General features: G+C 32.5%; 1 pseudogene; it reads right to left on the reverse strand.

Moving 5' to 3' along the window:
• Positions 9,192-14,385, reverse strand: LOC105173342 (annotated as a pseudogene).

The following is a 23,903-nucleotide window of genomic DNA, read 5'->3' on the forward strand; positions in this document are numbered from 1 at the left end:
GCTGCAACTTATTCTTCAGCACACCTGTGCACAATTATGCCTTGTGTTCTGCTGTCGAATTTTGTTGTTGTGCTGTAGAATGACATTAAACCTGCTCCTTGCAGCTGTGAAGCTTATTGAATGCATTTTAACATTGATCACATAAATCAATATTCTCTATATATATGGATCATTTTTTCATTATGTAACTTAAAGGATTATATCATGATTGGGAAGCTTGAATTAGTTAGGTCATTCTATCTTTTTGGAATATTTTTTTTGCTTGTGTATGGAGAATTTAATGAACATTCTCTTCTTGTGGATGCAGGTGAATATGAACATTACTTATGAAAGCAAGAGAGGTTAAATATTACATGTATGTTGGTTATGGTAATTCATCATTTTACTGACGTCATTAATTTTGTCAGCTGCAAGATTTTAAAAAAATTAGGTATAATTATTGAACTAAAGTGAATATTAAATATATTTAGCTGGCTAAAAAAAATTACACCAAATACACATCAAATCAAATGTCAATTGCTTGTGGAAGGAAGCAATGAGTTCTCCAAGTAATTTGCAGCAAATTGTTTTTGTAATGATGTATTTTGCATCAAATTTTACTAGTATGTCCCTATTTTTTAGTGTAATTCCCATGCAACCTTCCAATTTAACACTTTGCCTATATAATGACATCAAACTTTATTCGTGCACCATTTGAAACTACCTTCTTCGGCTATAATCACTGCAAAATTTAACTACTGCTTTGAGCAAAATTGAAGCAAAATTTTTCTTCTTCTTCATAAAATCGTAACATGGTGGTATTCGGTTATATATTTCAAGATGTCGTTTTTTATCGTGAATGGTGGACAAGGGAGATGGAGGACGTATTTGTCCAATCTCTCATATACTGCAAATGGCTCGGTATATGGCGCCCAAACCACCACAACATGCAAGCCATCCATTCCGCCCTATTCGACGTGAATAGGGATTTCCACACGCGAATAAGTTACGCTTGGGCGTATACAAGGGTCGACCAACTGCGAGATCACTTTTACACGTTTCAATAGGTGGAAAATCACCCGACCGTTACATGGAACCACGATGAAAGGAGACTAACGGCGGACAACCAAGTGTGGAATGTCATTGCCTGGGTATGTTTCAAATTTTTTTATGTTTGGATATTGCAAATTTCTTTATTTTTGTTTTAACAATACAAATTGAAATAATTTTCGGTATGCTAATGAATAGGAGAATCTAATGGCTCGATGCTATCAAAATGCGTACGAGCCAAAGTGGGAAGAGCTGTGCGAGCTCGCTCTTCGATGAGGATGAGAATCTCGACATTCCGGTACTCGACGAGGAGGAAGAAGATGACGATGATGTTCTTCTCCCGGAGATTCCAAGTATGGCAGCCCCCCCTCAACATGACGAGCCTGCTACCGTCATTTTTATCCAATTTGCATTGATCCGTCGTCGCGCTCGGACGACGAAAATGGCACGGACTTAAACGTCCCAAAGGTGCTAAAAGACGATAGTGCAAGCTCGTCCAATGCGGCGCCTCCGAAGGAACCCCCTAGTAAAGGAAAATGATTGTAAAGTTTTTTTTAATTTGAAGATTGTTTTTTATGTAAGCCATTGATGCTTAATCCATGAAAGCTTTGCACGTAATAGTCTTCATATTTGCTATTGTCCTCTCCCATTCACAAGCAATATAAATATATTCTCAAACATTGTTGAATTAACTGTTGAATTAATAATATAACAATGCAAAGTTATGTTATAATCTCTATTTCTTACTCACTGTCTAATAATAAAATTTGTTTGTCTTTTACATGAATCTTCTAATTATGAAAAATATATTTAGTCCCATTCACGTCTTTTTTCTATTAATATAAAAAATATATTTATTATAATAATATACATCTTCAACTTAATCCCGTTCACATTTTTTTTAGATTTATAAAAAATATATTTTATTATAATAATATACATCTTCTACTTTTACATGCATTCTATTTTTTATATATTTTGTTTATTTGCTTTAAAACATGGAATATTCAAAACTCAGACAAATATTGTGATATTCTTTCTTGAGACGTAATTACGTTTGGCTTTATTATTAAATTTTCTTTTCACGCTCATATTTCCATGTTGGTCTCTTTTTCTTTTTGGATCATCAAGGATGATGATGTCATGAAAATTCATGTTCCTTTTTCTAAATTAAAAAGAAAATTAGCATAATATATACAAGTATTTACCTTAATATGGTGAAATGTGTTTTGCTAATTTACTTAATATTTTTTTTTTAGTGATTGATTATTATTACATTATAAATTTCAATAATCAACAATCAATATACGCAATTATTAATATCAAATATGGATAACTAACCAACAACTATAATTTTTTTTATTACTAATTAATAGAACTAAATAAATTATAATATAACTCATCTTGACACTGAACAATACTTTCAATTCTCTAAAGTTTGTCATATTGTAATTATATCCCTTTCAATTTTTTTCGTTTCACAGTTAATCACTCCTATGATTTAAATATCTAATAAAATATTGTTACAATTGTTGATTTATTTTTTGTTCAATTGATTCTTTTGTTTTTCATCTTCATTTTCGGATTTATTTGCACCAATGAAAGTGGTCTATTCTTTCATGACTATTAAATTATTTTAATTTATTTTATAATTATTTAGTTCATTATTCATGATAATTAATTTATTCTTTATTTTTCTGTTCAAATTGATGAAATAATAGTCAGAATTTAAAATAATATAAATAGAATTAAAATAATATAAAAAAGAGACAAATATTCAATCAATTAGGTCAACCCTCATAACTAATTTCTGTCACATCAAAAGTACATATACCTATTTTCAATATTCTCACACCTATATACCTACATTTCGAAACAACTAAACCAAACATATTCTCAGTTTTCGCACAAAAACCAATAAAGCATTTTCACCCATTTCCAAGAGTTGGAAACTGAAAATGAAAATGAAAACACAACCAAACGGGCCCTAACTTTCCACAAAAACTGATCATCTGACTGCATTCCTACCACTACAAACTATCTACAAAAACTAATCTACAAAAACTGATCACCAAAAGCATTCCTACCACTACAAGTCTGAAACATACTACTTATACACGCAATTATCCCAGGTTTATTGTGCAAGAAGAATGAAATAGAAGCTGAAATTTTGAAACTAAATTTCAGGCATGAAATACTTTGGAGACTGACACTTATTTTGTTGATTGTTTGCATAATATACATTTGGGTGAGTCTTGGATTGTGTTCGAAGAAGCAAGAAAACTGTAGGGTGTAGAAGATGAAGAAGATGGTTGCTAACAAGATTGATTAATGTTGTGGTATTAGTCTTAGTTCATATTGTACTATTTTTAGTTTGCAAGTGTTTCAATGTATTGTATTTAGTCTTAGCTTTCAAGTACTTGTATTACAAATCCATATGTAATCACTTGGTTATGTGTAATAAAATGTTCACTGAACACAAGTTTACTTTGAACTCATAATTTCTGCCAAAAAAAAAATAAAAAGTGAAGACTGAACTCAAAATTTTTGCAAACAAAAAAAGGAACGATGCCATTAACCCAAGTATTCAAATTCTTACATTGCAATTTGTTTAAGTGGGTGACATTTCACTTACACTACCAATAAACACTAACTTTCCACAAAAATTGATCATCTAACTGCATTCCTACCACTACAAACTATCTACAAAAACTGATCACCAAAAGCATTCCTACCACTACAAGTCTGAAACAGACTACTTATACACGTGATCCTCAGAACCTTGGGAAAGTCATTTAGAGATGTCAACCCACTTTCTGCCATGCTCTTTCACTATTGTCTTGAAAATAGGAACTGTTGGATTGCTTGAAAAACAGGACATAAAACTTGTACCAGTCATTGGAGGAGGTGCCTTGATGTTGAGTCTTGGTTGCAATGTCACTTGAGGCTGGAATGACATGTTTGTGTTGGCCATCTGCAATTGTTCATACATCGTAGGCCCTTTTACACGTGGTGGAGTGGGTGTAGGGCCATGTTCAGTCAGTATGTGTGGGGTAACGTCATGCTCATTGTCTCATGTTCTTCCACAATTTGAGGTAAAATTGGTGGTTGATCATTTACTCCACTATCTATAGCAGGCATAGTCACCTAATTCAATAGCATTAAACACATTGTCAACCAATTTGTACAATAGCATTAAACACTGTCAACCCATAAAAAGTGGCATACTTACCCTGTTTGGATCTTGATAGATACAATATTTCTTCTTTCTTGTAGTGCTTGTGAATGATGTACCTCCCTGACTCTAAAAATTAATATACAAAAGAATACATTAGTTTAAATATTAACAACAGATTATGTATAGAAATATAGTATGTATATTGAGGTACCTTTCTTGTTTGATCTGAAAACATTGTATCCATTATTATCTCATCAAGTCATGATTCTTGCATGTCCTTATATAATGCACATAAAGGTGTATTCACTCTCCCTGTGAATACACTTTGAAAAGCTTGTATGAGTCCTTTCTGTTTGTCTGACATAAAGGTGTATTCATTGTCCCTGTGAATACAAACATACTGTTTTAGCACTGTTAAGAATCATTCTCATGTGTCTGTAGACTCCCTCTGGACCACAGCATATGCAATGGGGTACAAGTTATTATTAGGGTCCACTCCCACAGCAGTAAGCAAGATTTCCTTATGGGGTCCCTTCAAATGACAACCATCAATACATATAATAGGCCTACAACCTCCCAAAAACCCCTACTTCAAAGCACTGAAACAAACATAGAATTTTTTCAAATCTGTTTTGCCCATTTTCATCATTAATCCCCAAGATCACAGTTGAACCAAGGTTTGTTCTCCTCACTTCCTCTGCATAATCCCACAATTTAGTGAATTGATACTCAAGGCTTCTTCCAGTTTCTTTAAAGCTTCTCTCTTGGCTCTGTATACTTGATCTCTAGACACATAATATCTAAACTCATTCATGATGTCTACCCTCTACCCCTTTACACATCTTTTTGGGTTAGACTTGAAATCCTGAAGATATCTTTCACTTAGCTAACTAGTTTTCACATTTCTGACTTTGAATACTTGTGGGCATGTGTGTTCATCCTTGTACAGATTTATCTGAAAAGTTTGTTCATTCTTCAGCTTAGTTGCATGTATCTTCCTTTCACAACCCTCCCCAGAACACACTGCATAGACCTTAAGGAAATCATTCTTAGTGAATTTGGCACTTCTCTTATTTTTTATTGCATGTGATTGCACTGCTTTCTTGAACTCTTTCTTAGAAATAAAAATCACTCCCAACTCGAGTGAAGGATCATACACTTGACCTGGGTTGAATGCAACATAATTAGGCCCATTCTCCTCATCATCTGACTATCTATGTTCATCCAGATCATTCTTACTAGGCACCATATCAACTGACTCACATTCAGAGTTTGATTCCTCACCATCATTCGACCCACTGGCAATACCTACATCATATTCATTTATCTAAAACTCTGCATCTTATTCAGATATACCCACACCCCCTGTCTCAGTCTAATTGTTAATTGCAGCATCCTCCAAACCCTCTTTTTCATGATTGATTGCATTTCCTTCCCCCACTTCTCCCAAAAACACTATGTCATCATCCTCCACTACTTTAGTCTTCCCCTTCCCCTTTCCCTTCCCTACTTTAATCTATTTTCCCTCCAAGATCCAATCTCGTTGGCAAGCTGCCGTGGCTTTTTTTCCACGTCAGCAATGCCATGTGATGTGGGTCCTTTTTTTTTTTTTTTTACACATTAGCCATGTTGCCGGCCATGTCAGCCTTCCCCCAATTTCAGTCAATCACGTGCCCCCCACGTGAACAATCAGGCTAAATTAGGATTTTTTTTGTCCTAAAATTGCCATAATTTTTAAATTATTGTTCTACTCTTCTATTTTGGAAAAGACATGGACCACAAATGCCATCGCCCCTAAGAAAGTGGACGAAAATTGTATTTTTTCCTATTTTCTTATTAAATTGTTATAATTTAAAGTATATTTTTTTAAGCATACATGTATTTCACAAGTAATGAAAAAGTCAGAGTGATTCTCATGAAGAAGTGAAAAGTAATCAACCTATTTAATATGAGTGAATATATGGACCCATCAAATACTCGTAGTTGTTGCTTATATTTTGTTGGAAGAGAAAAATACCCATTGAGTCTTACTTATTCGACACCCAAAATAATTGGATTTGATAGGAGTCTTATCCATTATGTCTTACGCATATTAAAATGAACAAAATAATTATACATATTTTTTTATAATTATATCATAAAAGTATATTACTTAATTAATTTATCAAAAATATTTTATAAATTTTCAATTGATAAAATAAATTAAAAGCTATTTGAATTCTTAACAAGTGTAAAATTGAATATCGTTGAAATGCATATAATAATTTTGACTTTGTTTAAATAATGGATCATTATTAATCTATTAAACAATCAGTGTAACTTTGAGATAGAAACAAAAATTAAAGAACTTATGGGAAAAAATATAAAAATCATATCTTAACTTTAAAAACTTTCATTTCATGAGTTTTTTATAATTTAAATTTGAATAAATTTTATTAGTTCCATATATTAGTGGAGCTTGACTTTATCACTTACGTTCAAATTAATTTTATCAAACACTTAATTCAAAGTTGTCACTATGAAAATAAAAATAAAAAAATTCTAACAAATTTCTCAAAATATCAATACATAAAAAAGTATAATAAACTTTGTACAAGATTTAAGAATTTTATATAACCAGTAAATCTAGTAGATATTTGTAAAAACTTTTAGACTAAAATGCATAAAACCTTATGTATTTTACAAGTCCACTAAAATCCCCCTCTATTTTAAAAATAGGCAAAAAGAACCCTCGTTATTTTCTAAATATATATTAATTTTTATTTTAATACCGTTGGATCTATATTGATTATAACAGAGGCTTTATATCTAATCTATTAAATTTACCCATTAGATTTTAAATTTATAAAAAAAATAAGAGTTCAGATTTTACTGATAAAAAATATATATTATAAAAGATATTATTTTAAACAAACAAAATTAACCCCCCCAGCCCCACCCTGCCGCCTCCCCCCGGACCCCACCCCCGTCCCCCACCGACGTCGTCCAAATTTGACGATATCACCCAAATCAACAAAGAGGGCGACGACATCTGGGCAATAGCGCTCATGGTCTAGGCAATGGCATCGCAGTCGCCTTTCTGTAAGTGGACACCGTCGCCCGCATTTTTTTTTATTTTTTTAATTATATTAATTAAATTTATTTTAGTTAATTAAGAATAATTTCAGATAATTATAATATTTATTGTACTTAAATATATACTTTAATTAATTAAAAATAGTTTTAGATTTAGCAATTGTAGTTTCTTAATTTAAATTTAAATATAATTTAATTTAATATTTAATATTAATTAAATTAAATATAATTCAATTTAATATTTCAATTTAAATTATAAAAAATTATAAAAATTATATAATTATTTTTATATTTTTAAGTAAATATATTTAGAAATAGTTTATTTTTTAGATAGATGAGAATACAAAAAGTCACTCAAAATAAGTAAAAAAAATGTACATGTGAAATATATAAATACTATAAGTACATTTTAATAAAAAAAACACATGCAAAAATAATGTAAAAAACAGTTAAAAAAACATCTCACGCACAAAGAGCGCATGTAATGCACCTTTCATTAATTATTAAAGAAAAAGATATTTTTTTGCTAAGTTTTACAAAATACAGAGAGAGAATTTAGCCTATTTCAATAACACAGAGGGGTTTTTAGCTTTTTATATAACACACAAGGGGGTAAAATGCATTTTAGCCAAAATTTTATAAATTCAATGATTTCAAGTTAATAGTTATTAATGAATTCTTAGAGTACTAAATTTTACCCATACCCGTAGGTAGGGTCTAAATCTAAACCCAAACCTATTAAGTATCTTAAATATGGGTCCAAGTTTGGGTCTAATATAAAAAAAACTAATGGGTTTAAAATGAGTATTGACTAGTATAATGGTCGGTATGGAAAACGTCCACTAACGGGGTCTAATACTTATATTGAACGCTGATAATATAAAACAAACTTGTAGTTATGCATAATAAATAATTTTATCATGTCTAATCACATGAATCAAACAGAGCCTAAATATATATAAAACAGGGTTAATTACATTTTATCATCCGAACTATAACTATTTTTACACTTTGATATTTAACTTTTATTAGTGTCAACTTACCATCTGAATTTTACAAAATTTTGCAGTTTGTCATTTATAACTGATTTTCAACCAATTTTTTTGTCAAAAAACATCAAATGCAGTTACATGTGATACTTACAAGTTGTGATGTAACATTTTTCACATATTGTATTTTTTTCGGTAAAAAAATCAACAATAAAACGATCGTACATGGCAAAGTGCAAATTTTATAAAATTAAGATGGTAATAAAAATTTCAATAGCAAAGTGTAAAAACGAACATATTTTGAATGACAAAATATAATTTACTCGAAAAAACAAAAGATTTTTCTATAAAACGATCGTATATGGCAAAGTACAAATTTCGCAGATGAATAAAAATTTCAATAATAAAATGTAAAAATATATATAATTCAAATGACATAATATAATTTACCCAAAATAATTTAGCAGCTAGACCTCCTAAACTTTTAACAAAAGGACAATCCACGCCCTCACGTCGGAGAGATAATGATCTGCTTTCTAAAAAGTAAAGAGAATCACATTTTCCTTTATTTTGTTTTAGGGAATTTTTGTTGATTAGTATTTTCACGTAAAGAAAAATGCTGGACCAATATTCACTTTCCATCAGAAACATGTCATGTAAGATACTCATGGTAGCTTGGCTCGAACCTAAGATGACTACTTAATCATCGGAGAGTTTTTTAACGCCTCGTAAACTAAAGAACTTCATTTAACAGGTTATCACAGCTCCGAAGCGAAACTCTTGGACACAAGTATCACAAAGATAGCATCTCTCCAACAATTACTCTGGGTTTTACCAACTTCAGAGGCCACAGCAAATTTAACTTGTAAACGAACATAAACAAACCAAAAAAGGTGATCAGCCTCCATTGAACAAATTTCTGAAACAACTATCACTTCATTAACCAAGGGAACATTACTAGTAGATGTACAAGTCGGGAACACACAAAAAGTTCCATGGCGTAGCTCTATTTCCGTCCTACTAAGGTTTCTCCTTCAAGCAAAATACGATAGTCATGAACCAAATAAGACACAGATTAGGTTTTCTTCCCATCATATGTCATGCCCATCACACTCTTCAGAGCAAGTCCAAAATTAATCTTAGAACAAATTGCTTAAACAGCTTTTGCCTCAGCAAAACCTGAAACAAAAGTCAAAATCACACAGATTACATTCAAGTAATCATAGATCAACAATTATCTTGTTGCATAATTCTCTGCAAGTTCCAGGAGTAGAAGACACAGCAAACTCAGAAAATAGAAATTACCAAACAGTGATCGGATCATGATGCTTGTCACAGAGTTTTCTGCAAACAGAAAGGATGCACATACTAGAATGTGGGGAAAGATAGATTATAGTGTGCATGCTATGAACTTAAGGCTTGCACAAAAAAAGAATGATGTCAGAGTGGCACAAGGCGAACTTGGCAAGTCCATCTCTGGATCTAACAGGGTCTCACAGGAGTGGAGATTGCAGGCAAACAGCACTAATTCTCATTCTGTGAATGAAACCCAAGGCTGGAAAGAAAAGTAACATCACCATCTCTCCCCAAAACGAGAAAACAGTTAGAGGTACAAAATGGTTGTTCTGCCATCATTACTCTAGTTGGCTGTTATGTTCTGCAGACAAAAGGAGAACCCATGACAGTAAGCCATATGGTTGACACTTCAAAATCTGAGGATGCATGACAAAAGACAAGAAAGGGCAGTAACACAGGAAAACTTAGCATCAAGTACATCCATATCTGGAACTAATGGGGTTTCCGATATGGTGCCTATCCTGGAACAGAAACCACTAATGTGGCACCACCTCTTTGATTAACACATTCTGCAACTAATAGGATAACCATGACTTACCCCAGCCAATATTCCTGAGCAAAAAAAGTCTGCAATCAAAAGCCAAACTCAAGAAGAGCATAACTAGATAAGTGTAACTCCTCAAAAACCATAAAGCAGAAGGTACCAAAATGGTTGGCCGCATCACCATTCCTTGCATAGTTTTCTGTGGACAAAAGTAAGGATATGATGACTGATAAGAAAGATGGCAGTGCATATCAGGGAATTCACATGCACATTAAAAGACGAGCAGAGAGTAGAGTGACACTGGCAAACTTAGTGTAGGCTGCTTCCATATGTGCAACTAATAGGTCAGATCACGAGTGCCTCTTTCATTACTCTGGCGCCACCTCGCGATTAGAACATTCTGCAACCAAGAGCTAAAACCACATGAGTACAATATGGTGACCCTGACGCCACCAAAACTGAGAACTAAAAGGTAGCTATCTTAAGCTGCCATCATCATATGGTGCATAATTATCTGCATAACAGGAACTAATGGCGGTTACACTGAGAATAGGGACCCAACTGAAAAAGAAAAGATGAAAACAAAGGTATGATACAAGGGAAACCTAGCTCATAAGGTACATTCATCTCTGGAACTAATAGCGCCGCATGGTAAGGTGCCTACAATCAAGCTCTAGTACCACGTGCTGCAATCCAAAGCCAAAATCCATAAAAGCATAATATGATAATCATGACACCGCTGGATTAGAAAATAAAAGGTACCAAATGGTAGGACATCAGCATCCACGATTGTTGAAGCCACAATTACTGCAAATAGGAAAACGAAGTGCACAGCAGGGATTCAAGGACACATAAGCAAGATCACAGTGCAAACTAAGAATCAAAGATGCTTGAAGTAAGATGTTCACAAAGAAAAACACAAAGGCAGACTTAGCATCAGGTGAACAGTGAACCAATGTCTGGGCCTAACCGCATAGCCTAACAGAGTGCATCTCTTGAACCAAACTATAGTCCTTGATCAAGCCATGCCTTCTGCAGATAGGAAGACAAAGTGCACAGCAGGTATCCAGGATGCAGGAGCAAGATAGCTGTGCAGACTAAGAATCTAAAATGCTTGAGGAAAGATGTTGGCAAACAAAAACCCAAAGACAGACTTAGCAACAGGTGAATTGAACTTAATGTTTTATTTCAAATTCTATTCAATTGTCTGTTTCATTAATATTTACACACTTACAGGTACAAAATCTTTCGTCAAATAAGATAGCTGACGTTATCTTTGTATACATAACATATATATGTTAAATAGAATAGAAGACGTGATAAGATTTAAAATACAAAATTGAATCTGCATCAAACTTATTTTTTTTGTTTTTTCACGACTATTTTGCAATTTCCCTTTTGGTGCTCATCGTATAACTACGACAATTCTTTTGAAACAGGAATAACTTCAATTACAAGCAAATCTGTGATGAGGTTATGGTTATCTATGAACTTGGCCAGACGTAATCGGACAGATGGGGCTAAATTTATTCCCTTGATATCATCTAATTTGTCTTGTGGATAACAATGTATAGTTCTCGGACCTCCTCTTCCTCCAACTTCACAACAAAGGAAAAAGTCGGTCACCTGTGTACTGTAAGAACACATGGCTGGCACGCTTTATTTATGGTTTCATGCTAAAAAATTGGACAATTGTAAGAATGCTCTTCAGAATTTGAATTGGCATTTATCCTAGTACATGAGAAGAGTTTGGTGCTTGTCTTTGAGAATCACTTTCAGCTCTCTTAGAACTCTGGGATTCACTGACTTGGGTTGCTTTAAACTCCAAACCCATTTGAAATGCTGCATTTCTCATATATCTTAAGAAGATTCTTGGTGCTTGTCTTCAACAATCCATGACGTTTTCTACAAACTCTTGCTGCCCAAAAGAATCTCGTAGGCATCAATTATGATTTTATTTCAAGGTAGAATACTTGTACTTTTCAGAAGTAGTTTTTATTTATCTCAGTCATAATTGTCCCTGAGAAATCAGTTCTCCAGATTCCAGAAGAAGTGTTAAAACACCCTATATCATATCAAGGTACATTTCTTAAAATCAAATAGTTAACATAAAGGTAGTCCTTGTTGTCAGAAGCTACTACCTCAGGTGGAGAAATCAAGATTCACCTCAAGTTTTTCTGGGATAACCGTTTATCCAAACAATCCTAAAAAAAGAGATGTCTCTGCCATTCACTACCTAAGCAATTGTTGAAGGCTATCTCCACACAGAAGATAGCAAGTGTATTATTTGTCAGCCTTTGATGCATCAAATAGTTAAGAGCATAACATAATTTCCACCCAAGCTACCCAACTTTTATCCATTCTAATCCTTCTGAGAGAGCCGTTACAAAGAACTGGATTGACTAAATCATGCCAAATAAGTGAGGAGAAAGATCATCTTTATCCTTCTAAGAGGGTTGTTGAACAGAACTGGGCTAACAAAATCATGCCAGAAAAGTGAGGGGAGAAAGAAACTATTTTCGTAATTGGTCTCTCATCTCCACACATAAAATCAATCATATGGAAATCCTTGCATAGACCAAAGCAAGATCATACATATCAGTCAAGAAGCTATGTCAGGCACATCTGGTTTAATAGAATGGTCCATGCTTTAGTTCGGTAGTGGCAAACCTTCCAACTTTCCCAGAGGTGTCTTACAGAACACACACGCTATGGTTCCACATGCTCCCTTTAGACCCAAACTAAACAAGAATTCTCTTAAAAATTTCAAGACTGCTATGTTATAAAATTTAGCAAGACCCCTGAAAGTCCAAAATCTCCACATTGCAGATTTCAGCTTCACCGGTTCAACCAGCACGACTTCACCCAAAAAATTCTTTTCACTACACAAATACAGATCAAGAATGGTCATCGTGCCTGTAAACTATCTTCAATATATCTCATCTGATGACTTATTAGATTAAACCTTGCGCTTATTCAATTTGACCTTTTGAGCACCACCTGTCATTCTTTGAAATATCATATGCATGAAAAAAAAATTGAACATCCTAAAGCATATTGAATTAGTAATAGTTAGTTCTGAATAAATAACAACAAATAACCAACAACCAAAAAACTAAATAAAAAAAGATCAATTGACTGACAGTAGGTAACTTGAGAAATAAAGAAGTCAATGGTATATTCAACAACATATCCCTCAGAAATGCCTATTCTCTACCTGGCACAACCACATGGTCCCTCCACCTCCCGCAACATGCTTGCAGAAGGGAGCACCAAATATGCACAGTTTCAGATTACTAAATATTTCATCCATGGGATATGTTCTATATTGAACAAAAAATAACGGCAAAAGTCTTAAATAACAGTAACAATATTAAAAACAATAAATTAGAAATAAAAGCTGCGAAGAAAAACAAAGGGTTGCCATACATATTCTCGCCTGCGCCCGAGGGAACACAAATGACCAGAATATATATATATATATAGAGAGAGAGAGAGAGTACCTTTCCATGGCAGTGACTGAAGAATGGGGTGAAGAGTGAAAAACGCTTGCAATGGCCGCATTTAGGGTTCTTTTTTTTGTTTTTTTGATAGCATAGATGCTTCAGATATATCAAGTGGTTCAAACCATGGCAATGTAAATTCACTCTGAAAGATATGGTTATAAAAGCTCAATATGAAGTCGAAATCTTTAACATACGGCTACAGATAGCATGGCCAATGACCACATATATATAATTATATTTCTAAAATCAAGTTCACTCGTAAATTCATGGGTGAAGGCTGCTGCTCCATTCAGCAATTCCTTCTGGGAACCAAAGAGCAATTTCCTTTCTTGCGCTCTCGACCGCTTCACTGCCATGAATGACATTCCTGCCAATATTAATGGCATAATCACGACGGATGGTTCCAGGAGCAGACTCAGCGGGGTTGGTGGCTCCAATGATTTTTCTTCCAGTAGTTACAACATTCTTGCCCTCCCAAACCATTGCAACAACAGGACCAGAGATAATGTACTCAACAAGCCCGTTGAAGAAGCGCTTTGCAGACAAATCAGCATAGTGCTTCTCAGCAAAAGGACAGTCGCTTCAAACCTTTCAAAGTGAAACCTTAACCTGCAAAAATTCTCGCCCACCAGGCCTCTCTGGACGCCATCAGGCTTGATCATAATGAAAGTCTGCTCCATTTTCACTGAGGCGGCCAAGTGCAAAATAGAGTAAGGGTGGATGGCCGCATTTAGGGTTTAGGGCTTTTGTTTCTGAAATGTTGGGGGCCTAGTGGTTAAAATTTTGGGTAAATTGCATAGCACCCCTGTTTTTGTGAAAAAGCGTGAATTTGTTTTATTCTTTTTATATGTAAAAAATTCTTTATGTTTTTTAAAATATAGCAAAAAACGCTTTTCTTCCTTACAAACAAATAGAGAGTGGCCGACATTCGCTGAGTAGATTTCATTTTTTATCTTTTTAAGAATTACTTTAAATATGTATATATATATGTTCATTTATTCCTTTTTTATATTTAAATATATTTTAATTTAATTAAATTAAATTATTATTAATTTAAATATAGTTCAATAAATTTTAATTGTTTGTAAAATATACAAAATAAATATCAAAATACTAAAAAATATATAATTATTTTAAGTTATATTATATACTCTAAATAATATCTAAATCATTTAAAATTAAAAAAAATAAATTATTTTAATTTAATTTTATAAAGTAGGTTCTTTCTTTTCTTCTTCATCGACAGCCACAACATGCCAATAATGACGTTGCCCTGCCCTGGATCTTACCGCCACCCCTTCCATAAGGATAGAACGACTAGGTCGCCCCATCAGAAGGGGGCGACAATGAGGTTGCCGCCTTCTTATGAGGCTGACTGAATGAGGCGACCTTGTCGTCGCCTTTTGTGTGCGGGGTGACTTCTCTATCATCCACTTTGTGCGCAGGCGGACGGCAATAGCGATATTTATATATAATATACTGTATATATAATTATATATATAAATATATTTTAAATTACTTAAGATTTTAATCGTTCACTTTTAATAATTGAAGATTAATGGCTGCTTTGAAAAACATATAACGGACAATTTACAATAAAATTTAACGTAGTTAAATTTACATAATGGAAGGGGATAATATGCAATATTTTAATTTTTTGCCTATTTTTTAACATGTGGGAGTTTTTAACTAAATCTGAAAACACAAGAGTGTTTTATGCAATTTATCCTAAAATTTTAGGTAAATTATCTACGGCAAAATATCATTTTTTGTCCTGTTAGATAAGGCCATTATCACTTTTAGTCCCACGCTTTTCATGGTCGACAGTTATGATCCCTTGGTTTTCAAATTTTAAAACTATTGGTCCTATAATCAACTCTCTTTGTAATTTTTAGTGAAACTACACCTTATGCTTAGAAATAGGCCCAACATGCTTTCGAAATAAATTAAGACCCCATAAATTCATATCTTGCTTTGACCGCTTTGTTTCTAGGTATTCGAAGTCCTTGGTTTTATGGACTTCTTCCAACAACACTACCACAACAGATGGTTCACAGGAATTTGGCTCCTTCAGCAACAAACAGTACAGCCCTATTACGTTTCCTACCTTAGGGCGTAAAAATATATTTTAATTATAAAAAATATTACAATTTACTAAGTTGTTGATTAAATTTATTTTTGTATAAAGATTAAATATATAAATAAAAGTACCATAATTTATTATTATTGAAAATAAAATATATGATATTGATTAATAATTATAATATATGGTCAATTTTGAGTATAAAATTGATAAAGTATTGAATATGAAATTAAATATACAAAAATTTTATAAATAAAAATATATAAAAAAATAAAAAGAAAATAAAAAAGCTCACGAGTTGATGAATAGAGAGAAAAGAGCTGGAGCTCAAAATCGAGCCGGCTCGCGAGCTCGTCTGCCAGCCCTAATTGAGCATATTTGGATTCATGTATATTTAATTGGATTAAATGTTCACATAATTTTTTATTGGGTATTTTATTTAATTGAATTAAATAATAAACCTAATAGATTATTATTGACCTTGATTTAATTTGTTGGACAAACTAAAATAAGTTTGATCCAAATATTAGATGTGTGGAAGTTTAAAAGGTTATATCTTTTAAACACACAATATAACACAATCTCCACATCAAGCATCTCTTTTGTTTTTTCTCACAAAGAAAAATCCGAAAATGTTTCTCTCTATGGGTTCTTTATGTTCTCCTTGAATTAGATTCAAGTTGAAAACAAGGATAATCCAGATACATTAATTAATAGTATGTTTCAGAATCAGTTTCTTCACTGGATTTAATCTTTTTTAACAAAAGGATTAGATCCATCTTCCCATAATATGGTGTGGACTAGTTTTAAAATGATTTTATATTTGAACCTTCTAAGTGAACGGATCCGGAGAAAAATTTAGAGTCAATAGGAGTAACCAAACAAGAAAAGGAAGTATATTTCCGTGGTTATTTTTTCTGTTCGTTTTCATTCATCGTTTCCCACCTATTTAATGCATACTTAATTTTATGTATCTCTGAATTTTATTTACACCGAACATCCAAAGATGACACCTTTTTTATTTGGTTTTTATTCCGTTTAATGTTTTAATTATTATTTTTTCACACAATGCCTTCTCAGTCTGATCCAGTCCCTTTCAGTTAATATATTTTTAACTTCAATTATACGAAAACATTCGAAATGCCAAAATGGGTTTGCGTGTTGGTAATATAATTTTTCACATCATGTAACATGAAAAATTGATCCATAATCAGCATGTTAATTTACTTTGTAGGATATTGAGGAAAAGAAATCAATATGAAATACATAATTAATTTTGGAATAATAGCAACCCTTATTTGCAGGAATATTTTTCCAATTTAATCTCAATTTTATTCTGGACAGATCAAATTGTAGCAAGCCACCCAAATTTGTAGTGAAGGGTGGATTAGGTTGGCCTGAGCCATTTATCCATACCAATCCAACCACGTAAACAGGGCTTTAAATTTATTTAATTCCCATTTAATTTGTTTTTAGGTCAAAATTTAATAAACACTCCTTCCATTTGGATAAGTGGACTATTATTTTTATGTAGATTATGAATTATAATTTTATTTAAATTGCTCAGGTAGACTATGAATTATAATTTTATTTATAATTTTTTAATTTTCTTTTATGGATAAGCGGACTATTATTTTTATAATTTTTAAAAAATTTTCATTTACCTTGTCTTATTTATTTATAATTTTTTATTTTTTTAAAAATAAAATAAGGGTATCGTTGACAATTTCAGGGCTCTATCCAATGATTATATAATTTCATCCAATATTAGAGCATATTGGCAGTGTTTCAAATACGAGGGGACACTCGTTATTGACCAAATTGCATCTTATCCCCCTATATTTTCAAAAGTTAGCTAAAAATCCCCTGTATTATAGAAATAGGCAAAAAAATCTCTTTATTTTCTAAAACCCCGTGCAAAATCCCCAGTATGTCAAAAACTAATGGAAGGTGAAGTGCACTCGTAAGTGGTGCGGGTGGACATAATTTTTTTGTGAATTTTGATATTTGTTTTTGGCTATAAATTAATAAAATACCCCTATATTGTGTTTAAAATTACCATAATCAAATACACTTCGTATAAGTTTATTTTTAATTATAGTTTTTGGTATTTTCTTCCCTCCTAAAAAGCAATCAATTTTGTTTTTTAAATATATTTATTTAAACTTCAAAATACAAAAATATATGTTTTATAAATTTATAGTTTAAATATAAAATTAAATTAAGATGACAATACAAAAAATAGTATACTAAGTTTATTTTTTAAAATGTGAATATTATATCAATGTAATTAACAATATATTTTATTAACTAATTTAAATTAATAATTAATTTAAATATATTTAATAAATTATTTACCATCAATAATTTAAATTTGAATTACTCGTCTATGAAATTTAAATTTAAATATATTTTTATTTTTCATAAATATATTTTTAATTTATTAAAAGAAAATTTGGGCCACTATCGCTGTCACCTAAAGTCCCCTGAATGATCGTGATGCGACAGTCGCCCGGGTGACTTGGTTGGCCGCTACATCGCGATCGCCCAGATCACCTATGGGTGATCACAACGTTATGATCGTCGACCTCCACGTTGCAGTCGCCAAGGTTGGGGGCGACGCCACCATCACCCCCCTTTGTGTTGGGTGGCGTGAGGTAGGGATGGGGTAGGCGGCGAGTGGAGGGGACCTGGTAGCGGGCGTGGGGTTAATTTTAATATTTTTTATTTTTAAGAAATAATATTTTATATTTTATATTTTATAATTATAGATATATTATATATACAAATTTTAAATCATGACCCTTAATAATTTAAATCTAACGGTTGAGATGTATTTATTAAATTCGATGATTGTTATACAATGAAAAAAATTCAATGGTCATGAAAATAAGCAATAAAATATAATTATTAAGGGCATAGCGGTCTTTTGACAAAAAAATTAACGTCATTAGCTTCAATTAACAGTGAAGGGCAAATATGCTATATTTAAAACAACAAAGGAGTTTTTTGCCTATTTCTAAAATACAGGAAGGCTTTAGCAGACTTTTGAAAATACAGGGAGGTAATATTCAATTTGGCCCTCGTAATTATATCAAACTTTAGGAGCTTCTTGTAATTTACCCTATCATGCATTTGGTCTTAATTTTATCACATTTGGTATAGAGTGTCACACATTTGGTTCTGGGCCTTGCACATTTGATGTTGGGTTGTTAAATTTGGTCCTCTATAAAAATTTTTCGACCAAAATGTGTTGCCGGAAAGATGTGGTAATGATTCTCACCTCACGTGGCATATAGAAATGACGTGGCAATGACATCTTTCTGGAGGAAATATAAGTGTAATTTTAAATTTTTTTTGAGAAAAATTATAATTTTATATTTTTAGAGGGGATTTACGTATAATTAACCATTTTTTTTTTACTATATGGACAAAATGGTTGTGTTCAATTAAACTTCATTTACAAGTATATTTTCTCAAAAATTCTCTAATGTAATAATGGTGCAAAAATTAGTTGCAGGGTGCAATTTATTACAATTACACTACAATATAATACAATTCTCTCTTTTTTCTTTTTCTCCTCCTCTTTTTTAATGAGGAATGAGGGGTAATTATACTAATAAAATCCTACACTAATTAAGGTAGGCAGTAGTAAAGTACTACTTTATCCTACACATGCCCCTATTACATGGCTATAATTGGCAAAGGCTATTTCAAAAATTTTTAGATTTGAATCGATTTGGTAAGTCAACCTTTCCTTTTTTCTTTAATTTCTTTCTATTTAGCACCTTCACAAATCATTGTCGAAGTGGTGGAATTAATCATGGAATAAATGAATTAATTTAATTGAATTAATTCTGAATCATTCCATGTGTAAATAATGCAATTATTTACATCTCCTGGAATTAATTCATAATTAATTCCTTTTCATCCTTAGTGATTTGTGTGACTTTTTAGGTTCATCCTCAACTAGATTTGGGCTAGTGTCTAACACATATAGTTAATTAAATCCAATTTAATTAATTATTTTTGATCAAGAAAGCTCGCTATCATGGGTGGCTGTCTAGCAACGGTCCATGGCACTAGAGACTAGGTGAATATATGTGTGAATGTATACGCTCCTGAATTTAAGTATGGTCCTTCCGTCTATCGTCTCCTGGCCTTAATCTAGGGCATGAAATTTGGTGTCGGTTCTCATTCTAGACTAGGCATATAGATTTTAATACTTGAGACCGCATTTTACTTAATTGCTCGACATAGAAACCTCTTTTCTATTCGACCAACTATTAGGGCCATAGGTTTATAAGGCGTGAACGTGTCTTCAAGTGCGTAGGAGATACCGCTGTCACATATAGATATGGGACAGATCTTCTTCTTGAAACCCACTGTACTAGCTACATATTCTGACTGTACTAGGCAAGGCTTATAATGATCATGTCTGTGACACAATCACCTCTCGCTAGATCCAAGGTACAATCATCGTATGCACGTGACTACCATTGTTCCTCAAGTTTGAGGACTAATTCTATACTATCAGAGTCGGAGATTCAAGTCATACCGATCAAACCTTCAAAGCTTCCAAATGATGATCCCGACTAGTCAGTTCAATCGATTTGAGGCCTAGTCAATTTACCCACTAAGATCGCATAGACGTCCAACATTTGTTGTTGATGAAATATGGTACTCATCAAATGAATGTGATGCTTCGTACAAGTCTCTATAGGACACTTGACGTCCAATCTCGAGGTCCTTGAATTCAAACATTTTAGAATGAACCCCTAAACAGTTGATTTCATAACCGCCATCCAATGCGTGGTCCAACTGCATGGACTGTCTAAATGGTCAACGGGCTCTGTTGCAATGTTAGCATAATTAAACATAGTAAATGAGCACAACAAAGATATTGTTAGAAAAGGTGACCAGAAAGCCAATTAAATTGGCCTGGATGTAATCTATTTTGACAATACTCGATATAATGTAATATTATTTAGTGAATAAAATGAGTGTTCACTATTGACCTTATCCTTGTTGTTCTCATTCATTATGTTTATATCTTCTTAACATCACAACAAAACCCACAAATCATTTAGACAACAATGCAGCTGGACTGCGCATTGGATAACGGTTATGAAATCAACTGCTAAGGGGTTGGGTCTGAAATGTTTCAAGTCGAGGACCGTGAGATTGGACGTCGAATCCTTAGAGACTTGCACTAAGAGTTGCATTCATTTTCGACCTCAGAATAAAAAAGGAGAACAGGGAAGCAAAGACCTCATCTCAGGTCTACAAGCCCAGGAGAGGGACAACCCGCCAAAGGGTGTTGCATTTAGCCCAAAAAGGAGGCCTGCTCCCTTAAGGTCCGCCCAAGAGGGAGGCTTGCTAGGCTCAACCCAGGGAGAAGCCTCCAACCCCACGATCTGTCCAGGGATGGAACTCGCAAGCTCGGTCTAAGAAGAAGGCCCAACACGAATGCCTATTGTTCCTTTCGAAGCCCCACCTGAGGGAGGAAGGTGCCCTCCAGAAGTCGGACTCCTTACTCTTTCGCAAGGAGTCCTCACAAAGGAAGAGTCTTCTTTCACCCAAAGACTTGCTGCTCAAGAAACGGATACAAAGACAACCTTATCCCGCCTTCCTCGCCAGATTCACCTCCTAGGGCTCTTGCCATAGAGGGATTCCTCCTCTATAAATACAAGGGACCCCTCTAAGCGGATCCCCCCTGCCACCTTCGAGGAATTCTTTCATTGCATTGCTATTTGAAGATTCGTGTTCTCACTTACAAAATTATTATGTCTCTCACGATTTCAAATTATAATTTATCTTTATATTTATCTATTTTTAAATTTGAAACTAACTTAAGCATCGGAGTTCTAATATTTTATTTTACAGGTTCTCTTTCTCAAGAGCTTTCACTCAATTAGCCCAAATCCAATATCAAAATCCAAGAACTTTGGTCTCGTGCTAAAATCGCACGCATCAATTTCTTATTTTCTTTTTTTTTATATTTTTTAATTAGATGTCGAGTACCCGATTAATTCGATCTGGTACTTATCTCTATCAATAACCAACCTGATCTATTTAAAATTTGGTAAGGATAATCTGAAATCCAAAAATTATAAAAAATCGTCGGACTCGATCTACCCGAACCTGTTGGAATCGAATTGGGACTCGAACAACTCAATTTAAATGCCCATCCCTATTTAACATGATATTCAAAGTCAAGCAAAATAACAGGTCTTTCATTTCGTTCGTATTTATATCAGAAAAGTTTCACGTGCACGGCATGAGAGAGCGGGGGTGTATGTTTTTAGACGAGGAGCTAGTTTAAGATTTAAATGTTGAAATATCCAAAGTTCCTATTTTTTTTCCAATATAAATTTAAAAATATAATAATGTTCACAAATTCTTGTTCTGCTGTAAGGTTTCTTAAATATTATGTCTTAACATTTTTATGTGTGTTTTACCATGAGTAGTTTGCCAAAAGTCACATAAATAAAAAAGTAGGTTCTTTTTTTTAAATAAAAAGATAATTATTTCATTTTCTCAAGATACCAATACACTATCAAATTAATTGAAATAAATCGAATATAATTGTTTCTATTCAATATCAATATCTAAAAACACCATTACAATGTCATAATCAAATCAACAAAATTGAATAAACTAAATCTAATCAAAACCTACTATTACAGTAGAAACAATATACCACGAATAATGTGGTTCAAGTCTACAACCTTTAAGGTCATGAGGCCTCACCTTCGCTAACTGAGATAGGCTTCATTACATTTTAATTTTATCACTCATTAAATATTGGCAAAATTATAGGTCATTAGCACTTTTGATTTTGTAACTTACTCTATACATTTTATCCCTTTTCTGATGAATTTCGTCTCTAACATCTCACATTTAGTCCTTTTTTGATAAATTTAATTTTGCATTGACAATTTTGCCCCCCCTTTGCATCAAAGTATATCTCATTTTTTGTGCTGTAATTGTAGGTCATTAAGATCAAAATTGTTAACACAATACTAAAAGGATGAAAAATATTTTCAAGACTAAATTTACCATAGAAAGGACGAAATATGTAAATGAAGTTACATGATCAAAAGTGCTAACGACCTATAGTTAAAGGACTGAAAATATAATATTTCCTTATATATTTTGTCATAATTATTCGTAATGTTAATAATTACTATTATTTTATAAAAATTGTTATTAGCAAGAATTAGTGATAAAAAGATATGCAAAAAATTATCATTAAATACAATTAGGCACATATTATAGTGACAACTATTATTTATTGTCACTAGATCGTCACTATGTATCTGTCACTAATAATTATATATGACAAAATAAATTTTCTAGTGACTTAGTATGTATTTTTAGTGATAATATTTAAAATTATTACACAATATTTTGTCGTAAATATCATATTTTCTAATAATGATCATAATATTGATATATATCTCAGTAATTCAAATCACAAAAAATAATAGAACAACCAATTATAACAAACCACATTGATTCAAAGTCAAGATCTCATATTTATTCACGAGACTTCAGCCTTGGGCATTTCGGCCAAGACCTAATTCCAATAAGTCAGTTTCCTAAGCATGAGGTTTTTCTAGGGATAAATACAATTTTCGACCTCAAACAAAGTTACTTATACAGTTTTTGTCTTCAAACAATTTGACATTGTAGTTTTAGTCCTCAAATTATTATTATTATTATTTTGGTATTTTTAGTATTTTTATTAATAAAATCATTAAAATTGACGAAAGTTTCATTTGATGGAAAAAAATTAACCATTTTTCTCCGATTTTGTCGTATTTTTCAAGCTTGGTCAAATGTATCCATTTCTTCCATCTTTTTTCAAGTTTCAAGAGAGACAAAAGAAAATCAAAAAATAAAGTTAAACCACAAACTTTCTATATGTATTCTTAAAAAAATATTGTCAACAATCTATTTGTGTATAATGCAATACCTGCAAAATATATGTAACGTAAAATATAAGCTTTATCGTATTTATTATTTATATTTATAATATTAACTTTATCATACTTTTCTAATCCATAGATTAGAAAAAAATTAGAAGAAAGACAAAATAAATAAAAAGTTAAAAGTTAAGATTATATAGAAAATTTATTAATTAAATTCTTCCCTTTTTGTTTTTCCTCATTTAAAACTTGAAGAAAAATGGCGGAAA

Source organism: Sesamum indicum, linkage group LG11 (genome assembly GCF_000512975.1).
Source record: "Sesamum indicum cultivar Zhongzhi No. 13 linkage group LG11, S_indicum_v1.0, whole genome shotgun sequence".
Classification (NCBI taxonomy): Eukaryota; Viridiplantae; Streptophyta; class Magnoliopsida; order Lamiales; family Pedaliaceae; genus Sesamum; species Sesamum indicum.